Raw genomic sequence first — 15,500 nt, forward strand, 5'->3', positions numbered from 1 at the left:
TAAGCTTGAAACTTTTGCAAAAGAGAAAGGCGAAACAAATTTTTTAAGTCTTTTTAAGTCTTTAGTTGAAGTTCTCTCCCCAACAAGATGACATTATTTTCCCTTTAAGCCCAGAGGTCTTCCACTAATTTTGTTTTACTATTACACTTTTCTGTGGATAACTTTTCCTTCCCTGGCTTGGGAAGCAGGTGGAGAGAAGGTGATGGGCACGATTTGGATTCAGTGCATTTACAGTGTCTCCAAGAGATCCAATGAGACAGGGACTCAGGGGAGAGGTTTAGGCTAAGACATGGAATTGTCAGGTGGTGATACTCCTTTGAGTTTTTCTGGGGGGAGCTTGGAGAATAAGAGTATCACAATGAAGGAGACTAAGAAGTGGCACACATGAAGGGAGAATCCAGGGGTGCCATGTCTCAGGAGCTGTGGAAGGACAGAATTTCAGCATGGAGGCCATGGCCAGCAGTGAATGCCCCGAGGAGTAAAGCAGACTTCTGCAAAGTCCACTGGATTTGGCAAGTAGGTGGTCCTTGGTGACCTGGGCAACAGCAGTTTCCAGGGGGAAGGCAGTGGGACTGGTGTCAAAATCAAGCTTGGGTGCATTGGGAGTGAAACTGCTGAGTCTACAATTCCGCTAAGCCTATTTTGAAGACAATGAGAGCAAAACTGTAGAATCATAGTGACAGTTGGGTGAAGGAAGATTTTTAATTTTGATTTTTAAAGCTGGAAGGGATTTGCCCATGGAAACTTGCAGAAGTGGAAAGGGGAGATTCCCAGATTAGCAATAGCCCCGAGGAACCCATGGGCAGGGGATCTCCACACAGTGGAGGGGCCAGCCCTAAGGGGGGAAAAGAGTGTCTTTTCCTACCTCATAGCCTGTGGTCCTCAGGGTCTTGCCTTCTGTCCTGGATGCCCTTTCTCTTCTATAGGGTTCTCCTCTCCTCTCTCAAAAACAAACCAGAATCTTCCCTTCTTTCCTAATATCTCCCCTGATGAGCCACCCACAGGATCCTGCAAAGCATTGTACTGATATGGGTAGGACTCAGAATTTGGAGTCAGAAGACAGCTTAGATTTTTCTGCTTGACCTCATGTGTTATCCTTCCGAGCAGCAATTTTCTCGTCTTTAAAATGGGAAAATATACTTTATTTTGTAGGTTCTTCTGAGACTAACTTAATATATGAAAACACTTTAAAAATTCTAAAGGGAATGTGATTAAGTAGCTTCCCGTTTTCATTGTTTGTTGTACGCATATTTCGTTTGTTTGTTTCGGTCTGTTATGATTGTGGCAAAGATTCATCCAGCAGTTATTTGTCAAAGGCTTACCATGTGCCAGACCCTCTGTCCTCAGGATCCGGCAATGTTCTAGTGACCAGGAGACCTGGAAGTTGCCAAGAACATTCCCTACAGCCACTGGTTTCTGACTGGGCAGCTCACACAAGATCATGCGCCTTTGCTTTCTGGGAGGATTAAAAAAAAAAAAGAAAAAAGCGTGTCAACACAGACATGGACTCTGTCGTGTTTTGTAATTGTGATGAACTGTATAGTGCAAGTCAATGGGAGCCAGTTGGGAATTATCACAATGAGGTTATAACTGAGAACAGCTTATAATAATCTAATTTTCCACTAGGTGACAGCAGAGCCCATGGTATTATCTTAATCATTGTTCCTCTCCAACAACTAGGTCTCAGAATCTTCTGAAAGATCCTGCCATTCTGGAGGGAGTAATTATTGCTAAAATGATGATACACGGCTTTGAGATGTCATTGTTGGTCTCCTGAGAGACCAAAACTCCAGATTTTTAAAATGAATTTTAGTTTTTGACATTCTAAGTCACTTGAATTTATGGAAACAACTACAACAATAATTTTAAAAGTTAACGTTTATTAAGCATTTGCTACATGCCAGGCATTGTTACATGTGTTCAGGGCCCCTGAGACAACCCTACTTCTTAGAGGCTTCTCAGGGACAGAAAGTTCCTCCTTTAATGAAGAGCTACGCCTTCCCCATGCTGCTCCTGTAACCGTAACACTAACTACATAAACATGTCCAAACAGTTTACCCTGCCTGGGAAAGGAGGAGTTTGGCTAAGCATACTAAGAGCCCTTTACAGGGTTGTACAAACAACTTCATTTATAATTGGTGTTTCTCAGAGCACTTTTCGTTTTTTAAAAACCTTTTTTCCTCAAACTCATGTTAACCCTTGGTCGGGTGCCCTGTTGGTGGTTCACTCATCTTGGGAATGTTTGGTGAGTTTCTAAGTGACTCAATGGAGTCTTTTTTTCAGGGGCTGAGGCTGAAAAGCCAGGCAGAGTGAGTTTGACTCACTGTGGCACAAAGCCTTAACCATCAGAAGGAAGCGAGAATTAGAGCAAGTGGCTGGCATTTGATTCTGTCCCGTAAATGTCTTCTAAATGCTTGTCTTGGCCCTGCGGAGAGCAAGGGCTGAGAAGTAAAATGACAGGGCAGTTTTGGAACACGCTGATGCACAAGCAGGCCTGCTTTGGTTTTTTTCTACCAGAATATAACACAGAAACCAGAGAGGCATTCTAGCTGGCTCCTACACAGCTACCTACACAGCTATTTAAATTTGTTACTTATTTCTATATCTGAAAGAATGCTATAAATACAGAGAAAATTTCAAAAGGCACAACAGGGCATACAGTTAAAAAGTAAGTATTCCCTCGCACACCTATTCCCCACAGGCACCCACTGTAACCACAGTTACCAGTTTCCAATGCTGCCCAGCTTTGGCACCCAGAGAGAACCACTATGCTCAGTAGAATTGCAACAGAGATGCTGGCTCCTGACACAGCAGCTCGGGGCAGTTCAGATAGTGGAGTTTGTTAACATATAACACCTCCTACTGACTCTCAGGGGCTAGGAGGTCACGGCAGGTGGGAAAATGAGCCAGAGAAAACTGGGAATTAATGAGAAGATGGCCTTATTTCTACCCATAGACTGGTGTGCCCTGGGAAAATTCAGTGTACTACTATTATAGAAATGGCATATGTTCTCAGATGAAAGTTTAAAAATACAGCTAAGTATATCTCCTTATGTAAGTGCAGATATATACATGTGTGCATACACACCCACACACACACACACATATATATGTGCACTTTCACATGTATATATGAATATATATTTGATGCAGTTCTTCCCTGCAATATGGACCCAAGAATTAGCAAACAATGTCTCCATGAGAGAAAAGCTGAGACTCCTAAAGTCACCAGGAGCCTGATCCCACAAGGTCAGCTGGAACCATGAGAAGGAACAACCACTGCAGAGTGGCAGCCAGGCTGGACAAGCACACCCCAGCCCCTGGCACTGGCCCAATGTGCATTCACAAAGCACATTATGCTGCTTGACCATCTCAGTTGACACCTAACATAATCATTGCATCCTGTTCCAGTCACAAAAAATGTCCCACGTTTGTCAATAAATTATATGACCACACTAAATACAATTCTTCTGTGCTTCGTCTTCCCCAGCACAGCTCCTTCGGGGGTTGGAATGATTATGGACCTCTGAGTTAGGGAAGGCTTAAGAGTCTAGCAGCTTACGTACCCAAAGCTCTAACCACTTTCTCTCCCTGGGGCCTCTCCTGTCTAGCAGTTCCCTCTTTCTGGAGTCCTTGAACATAAAAGGGCTACCTCCAGTCCAGACAATGAAACTCCCTGCCCTGCCTTCAAAGACTGGTTGTCCTAAATCCCTACATCCCCTTTCTTCAAAGGCCTGCACTCAATAGCACTAAGGGAAAGTTACTGCTGAGAAGGGTAATTTCTCAGGATAGTTCTTTTGGGTCCCATCAAATCCCTAGCATGTCATCTGTAACACAAGAAAAAGAAGAAAATAAAACTCCACCATAACCCTCAACTAGAAATTCCCAGTGGTTACTATTATTAAAACATCTTCTTCTGGATATATATGTAAAGTCTTTTATTAGAGCTAGCAGTTTTTCATCTGATTTGTGTAACTTTTCCAGGTAAACAATCATGATTTGCAACTATTAACTATGTTGAAACCCTTCCAATATTTATTTATTTAATCTTTTAAATATTCTTATTTTAGAGTCTAAAACTTCTAGGATAAAATTAAATAATAACAGTGATAGCTGTCTTGTTTTCTTCCTGACTTTAGTAGAATGCCTCTAGCATTCCACCATAAAAACTGATGTGTGCTATTGGTTTAGGACAGGAATTTGTGTGAAGGGAGTATCCTCCTATTCTAAGTTTACCAATTACTTTGGTTGTAATTTATAGAATAAATTGTTAGTTTCTTGATTTTCACTTTTGTCCAGATAAATGGCACTGGAACTAGACATTTGCTAGGGAATAATACTACTAATTTCACAACACTGTTGCATTAACTTATCACATTGCCTGGAATGTAGCAATTGCTCAATGAATGCATTATTATAGCTACTGTTAATAATAATTATTCTTCTATCCTTCAGTGGGATCAGAGTGAAAAAATCTCCTTAGAACGGATTTTGAACCGTTAAAAGTGTTAAATCTGAGGCTATCTAATGGTCATTCTAAGGTCACTGTGCTCTTTTCTTTAAGGGTGGTAGGGTGACCAACTTTCCTAGGTTGCCAGGATTGACGGGTTTCCAGGGATGAGGGCTAGATGTACATGTCTGATTGTCTGGTATACCCTTCACCTAAGGTTGCCCAGAGTCACCTCAAATTCAGTATGTTCAAAACCAGACTCATCATTTGAGCTTTCAAATATGATTCTTTTTCTGTTTTTTCCATCTCTGCCAGGACTAGTACCAACCAACCAGTAGAAACCAATTTAGCCTGAGCTTCAATATCAGAGTTATCTCATTCCCTTCTCCCATCCGGCCAATGCACAGACCCAGCTGATTCTAACACTGTGCTATGCTCACCTCAGCAGAGCATGCCCACTGTCACCTCCCACCAGGCCTCCTCACACTTCACTTGTATTGCAGGGCTTTCTTAACTCAGCACCCCGAGATTAGGCTGTGTCCCACCTGATTCTCCTCTACGTTGCTGCTTATGTCTTCCTAGAGCTAAAATCGAATCACAGCAGTTCCCAGATTAGTGGTTCTCAACTGGGATGTCTCCCCAAATTGCCCAGGAGTTTTGAAAAACGGAACTGCAAATGAGACTTACTTAGTCTCTGGCACTGGGGCAAGGGCCTGTGTACTTTGAGAAAGCTCCTCATGGGATTCTGATGATTAAGAGTCATTGCTGTAATGGAACCTCAACGCCTAGTGAAAACACCTCAGATTTATTATTGTGATATTTAAGGCACTAACTTTTGCTTTGAGCCTTATCTCCCTGATTCCTTACATATCCCAGTCTGTCGAAAACTGACTACAACAGTTATTGTTTCCTGAATGCCTCCTGATGTGTCATACCTTTCATTAGTCTGCTTTTGTTACCAGGAATACACTTTCTTCTCCATTTCTGTTTCTCTCAATTATGCCTCTTCTTCAAGGGCAAGCTTAAATGAGACTCATTTAGATAAAAATACATTTAAAGCACTTAGAATAGCTCTTCAGTGATAAAAAAGCCCTCATAAATACTAGTGGATGTTGTTATTATGATGATATAAATTTTAAAATTCTACCTCCATGAATCCTTACCTTCCCCTAAGTCAAAACTACTCTCTCCTGCTTTTTTCTTTCCATTGCCCTTTGTTTCTACTCCTTTTAGGGTACCTGTCAGATTCTATTTCATTTTCCAGTTATTTTTGTACCAGCCTCACCTCTCCTGGTAAGTGCAACCTTGTTGATGAACTCTGTGTTGGTCAAGGACCACATCATATTCAAAACCCTATAGTCGGGGCTTCTCTGGTGGTGCAGTGGTTAGGAATCCGCCTGCTAATGCAGGGGACATGGGTTTGAGCCCTGATCCAGGAGGATCGCACATGCCGCAGAGCAACTAAGCCCATGAGCCACAACTGCTGAGCCGGCGTGCCTAGAGCCCGTGCTCCGCAGCAAGAGAGGTCACCGCAATGAGAGGCCCACACACCGCAATAAAGAGTAGCACCTGCTCCCGCAACTATAGACAGCCCGTGGGCAGCAATGAAGATCCAACGCAGCCAAAATAAAGAAATAAAATTTATAAAAACAAACAAACAAAAAAAACCCCTACAGTCCCCACTTAGTCTTGCTCACAGTTATATTCTCAACAAATTTTTACTCTTTTAAATTGGGTTCTAAATGATCCATGTTAATTGCCAATCCAGCCAGAACCAGATGTTAAGGGGCATTTCCAGGCTTCATGCCCAGCATGTTTTGCCTCAGAGCTGAGCAGGGGAGAAGCCTGACTAAGAGCCCTGTAAATTAAAAGTGGCAAGAGAATTTCCAGTCAGAGCTGGGAGAAGAAGACATTAACATTGGTTGAGTACATACCGTCTGCCAGGACACTATGGTCTGTTTGCCCTTGGAACAGCTGTGCAGTGTGGAGCTGCTCCTGCCTTGTCATGTACTCTTCCCTCCCGTTGTTTGCTTAATGTAACATTTACGTCTGACATTTGCTTAGCGCACCTCCCTAGTTGTTTCTGAGCCCGGTAAAGAGGAAACAGTTCACCGGGTGGTAATAACAGGTACTCAGATTTTCCTGAGAATTCAGGACCAGAGCTGTCGAGCAAGGGCAGAATTTGTGACTGATGTGTTAGCAGTGCTCTTTTGAAAAGTGTAACATACTGTTAAAAGTCAAAATATCTATAATTTGTCCTTACTGTCAGCTAGGTGGCTATTTAAATTGTTTTCGAAGGATGAGTTTCAAAGAGCAGTGGCTTTACCCAAATCCACACTCCTGGGAGGGGTGGCAGTATTGGCCCATGGCATTATGTCCCTGCGAACAGTACCAGAAATGTAGATCCCACTCGCTGGAGCAAGGGACAAGAGTGGCTCTCTTGGCACATGCTCCCACGTTGGAAGGTGACTAGCACTGTGCATAGGGTGGCCATAAACTTACTATTCAAACTGTGACATTCCAAACAACAGAGTAAATTGGGGCTATCCCAGGCAAACTGGGACCTGTGCTATCAGGGCATGGGTCATCCCATGGGAAATGGAGTCGAGGCAGGTAAGTGCCAAAAGAGAAGGTGTGAATCCTAGAGCAAGTACAAAGATCCTCTGGATGTGCCGGATTAATCTTGAAGTGACTGAACTATTCAGTAAGTCTCTGTACTGTGACCTAACATTAAGAGCAGACTTCTCAATTAAAAGAGCAAGTCATGCATTGGGTCGGCTGAGGAGAGTCAGGCCTCTTCTTGTAAACACCGTCCTCGGCCCTGTGACAATGGGGAGGCATGGACTCTTCCTGTACACCTGAACTGGGGGTGTCTGTGGGGGGCGCTCGTCACACTGACTGCATCCATAATTTTCTGGACTCTCCAGCCAAGTGGTCATCCTAGGGCCTCTCCAAATCCTGACTTCATCTTCAAGGCTCGGTCAGAGGTGAAGTGCTCTAGTAAGTATTCTCACTGTCCTTCAAAGGCCATCACTTTCCACTTCCTCAGAACTGCTATACCTTCTCTACTACAGATTTTGAGATTTAAGGGGAAATGCATCACCAGCCCAACCTCTACTTATTCTTAACCCCTGTCACATTGAGAAGTTGTTCAGTCTAGATGTTCCGCCCTTGGTATATACAGCTGTGCGTGGGTAAGTGTTCTTGTACGTGGACTGTTCTGTCTTCCCAAATTAACTGGGAAAATGAACCACTGTCCCTCCTCCACGCACATGACTCAATTATCAATGAATATTTGTTGATTTTGAGAAGCTTATTTTGTATGTAGAACCATCCTGGGTTTGTTCCAAATGGAAGAGCTATTAACTTCAGCAGAAATTACCTGAGCTTTCCCTTATTTCTCAACACATTACCAAAAAGCCCTATCCTAATCTGGTATGGATAATCAGACTGCTTAGAGACACAGGGGCATGGAGTCAATATTTTAGCCGGCAGGGTGATGCTGACAGCCTGAAGTATGCAGTGGAAATGGTATAATCAGTAGAAGCTTTAAAGTCCATCAGATCAGAATTGGGGTCCTGGATCTAGTTCTTATTATGGGGCTTTGGGATTCACTTCCTTTCTGAGCAACAGTTATTTCTAAAATATTGATAATAACATCTGTTTTGCAGGGCTGGTGTGAGGATTAAATGAGATAACACATAAGAAAGCACTTAGCATGAGGCCTAGAACAGAGTAAGTGCTCAGTAAATGTTAGATAATCCTCAAGCTGAATGGGCTCCCTATGTTGTTTTAGGGGATGCCAAATCCTGTAAGCCTAGGACAGAAGATGAGAATGGTTGTAAGAAAAAAGGAATAAAGAATCTCAGTGATTATACCTGATGCCAGATGCCTGGAAAGGAGAGTGGTAAAGAAACAATAATCCTGGAGTTTGGACTGGCTTCTCTGGAACCTTTCGCTTTAAATGTAATCAATTGTAAACTGTATCCTCCTGAAAATATTTCAGCAAATTTGAGAAACTACAGAAAAGCATTTCCCAAAGTTTGGAACACCAGTCCTAAGAGTTAATTCATGAAAAATGGTTCTGATGTCAAGTGTGTTTCTTAAATACTGCATTCTGTATCACCCTCTTGGATATGGCCAGGCACAGTAACATATTAGAGACTATGAAAACTCTGCATTAAATAAAACTGTTTCGTTTTGTTAAACTTATTTGACCATGGAACACTTTCCACATGACATTTGTTTACATTGACTTTACTATTCCAAAAACAAATTTTAGGAAATACTGCTTTAAAATGGTGGCTCTCAAACTTTAGCATGCATCAGAATCACCCTGGTGGGCTTGTTAAAATACAAATAGCTGGGATACACCCTCAGCATTTCTGAGTCAGTAGGTCTGGGGTGGGGGCCAAGAATTTATATTTCTAACAAGTTTCTAGGTGATGCTCACGTTACTGGTCTAGGGACTACACTTTGAGAACTACTGTTATAGAATACAGAAATTCCACCAGGCTCTCTCATGTTATTTCCTAGAACAATGCTTCTCAAACTTGAATGTGCACACCAATCACATTGTATTGTTTTACAAATACAGATTCTGATCAGTAGATCTGGGGTGTGGTCTGAGATTCTTCATTAAAAGACAAGGATGCTGTTGGTCCATGGACCCAACTTTGAGAAGTGAACCAATAGAACGTGATACTGCCCAAGCTCTCTTGCTCTCCAAGTAATGAGGCATCCTTCTATCAAGACTTCTGGTAAGTATTTCTGTAAATTCCAAGTTAACCAGAAAAGTAAACTGATTTCCTTTGTCTATTTGGACAAACACAAAATTTCACAGAGGATTTGTGTGGAGCAAGTTTTCTGCTGACATTATCAGGCTAACATAGACTTGACTAAGAGTCTGTAAACTTTTCTTCATCTGACTTACCGTAAACCTTATAGTCATCTGAATGAAAGCTTGTATTCATTAGCTGTGGGTGACAGTGACCCAGCATAACCATGATTCAAATAAGATTTCTCTCGCACAGAGAAGTCCAAGATGATGTTACTAGTTCTACTCTAGGAAATCATCAAGGGCCCAGGCTCCTTCTGTTTTGGTGGCTTCTCATCCCTAGCGTGTTACCCTTATTTGCATGGTTCAAGGGCAAGACTCATACGCTGCACTTATTCTTTCTGCTCAGATCTCATTGGCCAGAGTCTAGTCATACAGCTCACATGGCTAGGTTCCCATGTGCAGAGTTAAAAGTTGTATTTCAATGAAAGAAAAAGGACAATGAATAATCTGTGATAGCAATGATACTAATAAATTGTGGAAGGGGAGGGAAAATGGGGGCATGGGGATAGCAATTTGCTTGAGGAACGTTCACTTAAGGTATTAAGATATGCTTGTGTGTTACTCTAGACCTGGTGGAAAGCACTGTTGTAAAATACACTTTTTAAATGATTCCTGGTTTATATTTCTTTCTCTACAGTAAAAGAAGATAATTACAAAGACAGTAGATGGTTCAGCAGCAAATCTTTATAAACCCATTAAATGTGTTTCAAGAGTTCTGCAAGGAACCAATTCCTGTGAATAGCAGCAGTTAACAACATGTTCTTCCATTGGTTTGGATAGTATACAGGAGAGCAGCTTTTCTGGAGGAAATTCTTTGACCATTCAGTTGTAACAACCTGGAATTCAGCCCAATTTGGGCTAGTGGCTTCATTTTTCCAGGACATGCTTAAGGAAATCAAGCTGTGGAACATGCATAGCAATTGTAAGGCACTATTTTGTACAGCACGAGGCTGTCATTTATGGTCAACTCCAGGAGGTACCCTCTTATGCATGGAAAACCTATCTGCCATGAATGGAAAGTCTACTCTGTCCCAATTCCTACTGTACTAGTCCAAGTCCAGAAGGTATGAGGCGAGGCAAATTTTATGCATGGAGAGCTATATTCCAGAATCAAGCTTTTTTGTTTTTACATTTTTTAATTGAAATATAATTGATATATGTTTCAGGTGTACAGCATAGTGCTTCAGTTTATATATTTATATATAAACACATACATATATTCTTTTTCAGATTCTTTTCTATTATAGGTTATTCCAAGATATTGAATATAGTTCCCTGTGCTATATAGTAGGTCCTTGTTGTTTACCTATTTTATATATATATAGTGTGTATCTGCTAATCCCGAACTCTTAATTTATCCCTCCCCCCCTTTCCCCTTTGGTAACCGTAAGTTTGTTTTCTATGTCAGAATCAAGTTGTGGTAATTGACATGTATATAAAGATTATTATTAAGAGCCTTAGTTTTAAAAACCTAAGTGTTGTGATATAAATAACTTTGTCTTTTATTTCCTTAAAGAGCCACATTTGAATGATCGCCAATAAAGATAAAGTCAAACTTGTTAGATGGTAAAGAATTTCTTGACACAATTAATGTAGATCCAAAGAGCTCATTAGAGGATGAATTAGGAGACATTTTTATTATGCAAAATGAACTGTTCCTTGGTCAATTTCTCACTTCTCTGACTTAATACAATGGCCCATCTTTAAGAAGTCAATCACTGATCTAATTTATTATAAAATGGATGCAGTCTATTGAGAAAATCAGGTCAAAGTGCTTAGCCATTTTATGAGGGAAAAATCAAACAATGAACAATTATGGGCTATTATGACTGAGAAACAAAATTGACAGGAACAGAACCATATAAGTGGAGCCTAATGTGGTTGGCTACCAGCTTGGCCTTAAAGGAAACAGGGTGGTGACATTTTCTCTTTAAAAGGGTACCTTTTTCTAAGGATGTCTTGTCTCATAAACTTCTGAGGACATGAGCTGGAATGCAATCCTCTAGCTGGAACATCTCCTGTCTCCTGAGTGGAAACTTTCTAACTTCCATGCCACTCTTTTTTACTACGAAAAAGCAGATTATGTGTATTTATTTTCTCTAATGAGGTCCACTGGGGATCAGCATCTCCTAGGCAGATTTCCCTAGTGAGGTATGGTTCTACTCCTTCCCAATGTAGCTGGTATCACTCAACAATGTTATTAAGTTGTGAGCAAGCTCCTCAGATCACTGTGGAGAGTGTTCTAAGTAGTGGAAATTCTAGGATTCCTCAGGCCTGACACGTGTCTCGGGTGACCTACGTACCATAAGTAAGTCTTTCACATACTCCCTTTGAACTGTGATAAAAAGTAGGCTACACAAAAGCTGACAGGTATGGCCTATCAAATCAAATCCCAAACTAGACCCAGCTGTTAAAATCTGGAAACAGAGGGGGCTTATCAAGTTAAATTTTACACGGGAGGATAATGAATTCTTAGTGTCCAGAGAAAACCCAGACTTCTGTACTTGGCATGACAATAGTTTCATTAGAAGACAACGCTGGTTAAATAACTTCCTTGTAGGTTAATATTTAACCAATACATAATGCTTAAAATGGAAAGAAGCACATTTTTGAAAGCACTCTTCTTCTTTTAAGCCTTTTGGAAGGACACCTGGGATTTATTTAAGTACAAGTTTTAAGCCTTCTTACCATTTATATTAAATACCAAAAGGAATAAATAACAGGTGGGAAAATAGGTGTGTGCTTCCTAGCACTTGCCATAAGTCACTTTTTCTATTGCCCTTCACAGGGTAATATTTTCAGAGGACATCGTTGAATATGTGAGTATTGACATTTATGTCAGAGTTAAGCCCCAGCAGTGAAGCTCAATTACCTGATTTCCTGAGGATCTTCCTTACCTTTCATTGGCTCTATGAGAACGGACAGACAATATATACAACGCACTAATGACTCAATCACACCACCAACCAGTGGCCTGCAGCGTGGAAATGCACCCACAACCTGCCAGCTAAGGAGTCAGGCCCTCCCTCAAGTGGCTGGGATGCTCAGTGGTTTGCAACATGCATCCCAGCGTTGCAACTGAACTTGGTTTTCAGCTGTGGGACTTTGGGCAAGTTGCTTAATCTAAGCCTCAGTTTTTTTCAGCTAAAAAATGGGGTAATACAACACCTGCCTCATAGGGTTGCTGTACAGGGTAAATGGGGTAATTTATGAGTGAAACTCACTTAGCGTGGGGCTTGCCTCCATGAAAGTTAGATTCCCTTGTTGTTACATTTATTACTATGACTACTTTCAACAAAATTGACTAGACCATTGTGATGTGAGAACTCATTTTCTTACCTTTTTAAAATATGACTTAGAAGAAAAGGTAAAGAACAAGAATATAGTTAAAGGGACCATTTTACCCCCTCTTTTTAACCCCATCTTTGCCCCACTGCCAAATGGCAGAAAAATGGAGCCTCCATGGACACTTTTTCCAGGATAATTTACAATTTAATATACAGCCCTAGGGACAGTATATCCTCAGCAGGGCCCTCCAGGAACTGGACATGGGGGAGAGAAGATGAGAGGAGGGGACTGCAGAAAATTCTATTACCAACTTGACAGCCCTGAAGAAAGGGGAAGAGCCTGGAGGTGATAGATGGATAGGCAGAGTGAGTGACATATGATAGGGGCCCTCACTTGGTACCCATATACTGCTCTACCCAGCATGCTTTATTCTTTTGGTCAGAAGCCTGAGTGTTTCGCCAAAATCAAGGCAACAGCTGTTTCACTAACTGCTGCCCTCCTACCTGACAATTATTGGCCCGAATCAATAACCACCCCCAAGAAAGTTATTGAGGTGGTAATGAAAGCCATACAGGATTCCAAATTTTAAGAACTTTCTGGGATACGGATGTGATTTCCCATCGTCTGAATAAATGTTTCTAGAGACAGTGTAGTTGAAACTTGACACTACTATTGGATTTTGAGCAAATCGTTTAACTTCTCTTACTCTCAGTTTCTTCATTTGTAAAATGGAGATAATACATGAAGTCTTCTTAGGGAAATAAATGAGATTATGTATGTGCAGTTATAAAGGTCTCACCAGGAAACAGCTGGCATATGCATACATACTCATACAAAGTGCTAATTGAGGAGAATTGAGGAGAGGAACTATTTACAATGATATGGACAGTTTTTCAAGAACATCAACAGGGGATGATGTAGTATCTGAGGGCAGGCAGTGGGGAGGAGGAACATTCCTGCCTCTATGCCTGGAAAGGCAGTAAGAAGGAGTGTTTACATGGACCCTGGAGAGGGCTGCCGGACAGAAGCTATGACTTTCTTAGAGGGATGCAGCCAACCTGTAGAGACTTAGTAAGGAGGGTACCAGAAAAATGAATTCCTGACCTCTTTCACCTCTGTCCTAGGATCGACCTCCTTCCACTATCTCCAAACCTCAAAACTAATTGGAGGCCCATTGAAGCATTCTATACAGGACGGCTTTCTGGGGCCCAGGACAGGATGGAAAAGGTGGGAAAGAGGATCTGAGGTGGAAATGGAAGACAAGTGGAGAACGCTTTCAGGCACACAGTATTTTGCCTGGTGCCTAGGTGGTATGTAATTATAATTATTACAGCAAAGAAAAGAATACACAGAGCAGGTTTCAAATTCTAGCTCAACCTTTGTAGGGGTGAGTGGCAAATAATCCAAGAATTTTTCAGAAATGTTCAAAGCTTTATAAATGTAGACTTTCTGAACATTTTCAGAAATGTATTTCAGTTGTCTGCTTATTGTCAAGAGGATTTTTCCAATAATATTGTCTTGTATGCTCAGGGGTCTGTTTCAAGCACAAGCTTAACTGTATTGCTTCAGCTTTCTGGGAAAAGACCCTAAGTGTGGTCGATCTGGGATTTAATGGTAATTCCACTGACACCCAGTTCATTTGGGTTCCCTTTGTCCTGAAGTGTCATGCTTTTCTAGGGAGTCCTTCTTGGGTCCATTAATGAAACAAGTATTCAATTCAGAGTCTTCAATAAATGCCACGCTGTGTGGAGAATTTACCTTTTCCCAATCCAAATGACAAAAAGACATAATTTATGATGGTGATACAATTTTGCATATAAATAATCTAAAAGTAGAATGTAGCAGTAGTTGGGTAAATTGATATTTAAAAACTTTATTTCTTGTAGGCCACCAGTCTTTCACAAGAAGGGTCCCTCTCATTTTGACTATAAAATTTCAAAGGACTTTTCAGAAAATCTCCTCTCTTCAGTCGTTCCCAGTCATTCAAATGTAAATTCTGAAACTGCTGTCTCCCCAGTCACAGAGATAACTGACATTAAAAATGAAGTATTTGAAATCAACTACAGAACAGGAAAACGTAAATTTTAAAAAATAATAAACTTCACATATAGATGACTTTCTTGAATACCTGTCTTGACAAAAATTAGTGTTGGGCAGGGACCATGGCTTTCCCTTTTTGTAAATTTAGTGTTTGTTTTTATCATGTACTCAAAGAATCAAACAAGACATAATGAAAAACCAGTTCTCCCTACAATTCCCTTTCTCAAGAGGCAACCACTTCGAACTCCTTTGATAGTTTCATTTGGTATTTACCTCCATATCTGTAAATAACACTCTTACAGTAGTATTGATGTTTCAGCTTTAGATATTATCTATTTTCTCACAACTCTGAAAAGTGAGAATTTAGCTCTTTTACACAGCCTTCATAGAGAATATTTCTCCCCACCTCACCCACATCTTCAAACAGAGTTGTAATACATTATCTGTTAAAGTTATGTTTTGTGTTTTTATTAGTATGACTTGACATATATTATTCACTGCCAAGGAAAATGGTGCACTGTACTTGTATTTCTTTTATCAATGTTTTGTTCTTGAAGGTATCCCTTCTTGGTACCTTCTGTTCTCCTGCCCCAATTTGGACTGCTTACTCTCTAGGACTGCTGCACAACTGGGACCCTGGCATTTGGCATTTCCTTGGGATTCACCTCTCCTGTGTTGGATCCCTGCTTTCCTGGATCCCATGTCTACTTCTTCCTAGGTTTACTCCTTAATTTTTTTTTTTTTTTTTTTTTTTTTTTTTTTTTTTTGTGGTATGCGGGCCTCTCACTGTTGTGGCCTCTCCCGTTGCGAAGCACAGGCTCCGGACACGCAGGCTCAGCGGCCATGGCTCACGGGCTTAGTTGCTCCGCGGCATGTGGGATC

General features: G+C 41.1%; 1 protein-coding gene across 1 annotated transcript in view; it reads right to left on the bottom strand.

The window, feature by feature from the left end:
• Positions 1–15,500, bottom strand: part of DEUP1 (deuterosome assembly protein 1) — a 210,387-nt gene that overhangs the window by 190,521 nt on the left and 4,366 nt on the right. The window contains exon 3 of the mRNA XM_067038290.1: positions 1,323–1,456. The gene's annotated coding sequence lies outside the window, so the exon portion shown is untranslated. The remainder of the gene's footprint in view (positions 1–1,322; positions 1,457–15,500) is intronic.

This window comes from Kogia breviceps, chromosome 7 (assembly GCF_026419965.1).
Source record: "Kogia breviceps isolate mKogBre1 chromosome 7, mKogBre1 haplotype 1, whole genome shotgun sequence".
Classification (NCBI taxonomy): domain Eukaryota; kingdom Metazoa; phylum Chordata; class Mammalia; order Artiodactyla; family Physeteridae; genus Kogia; species Kogia breviceps.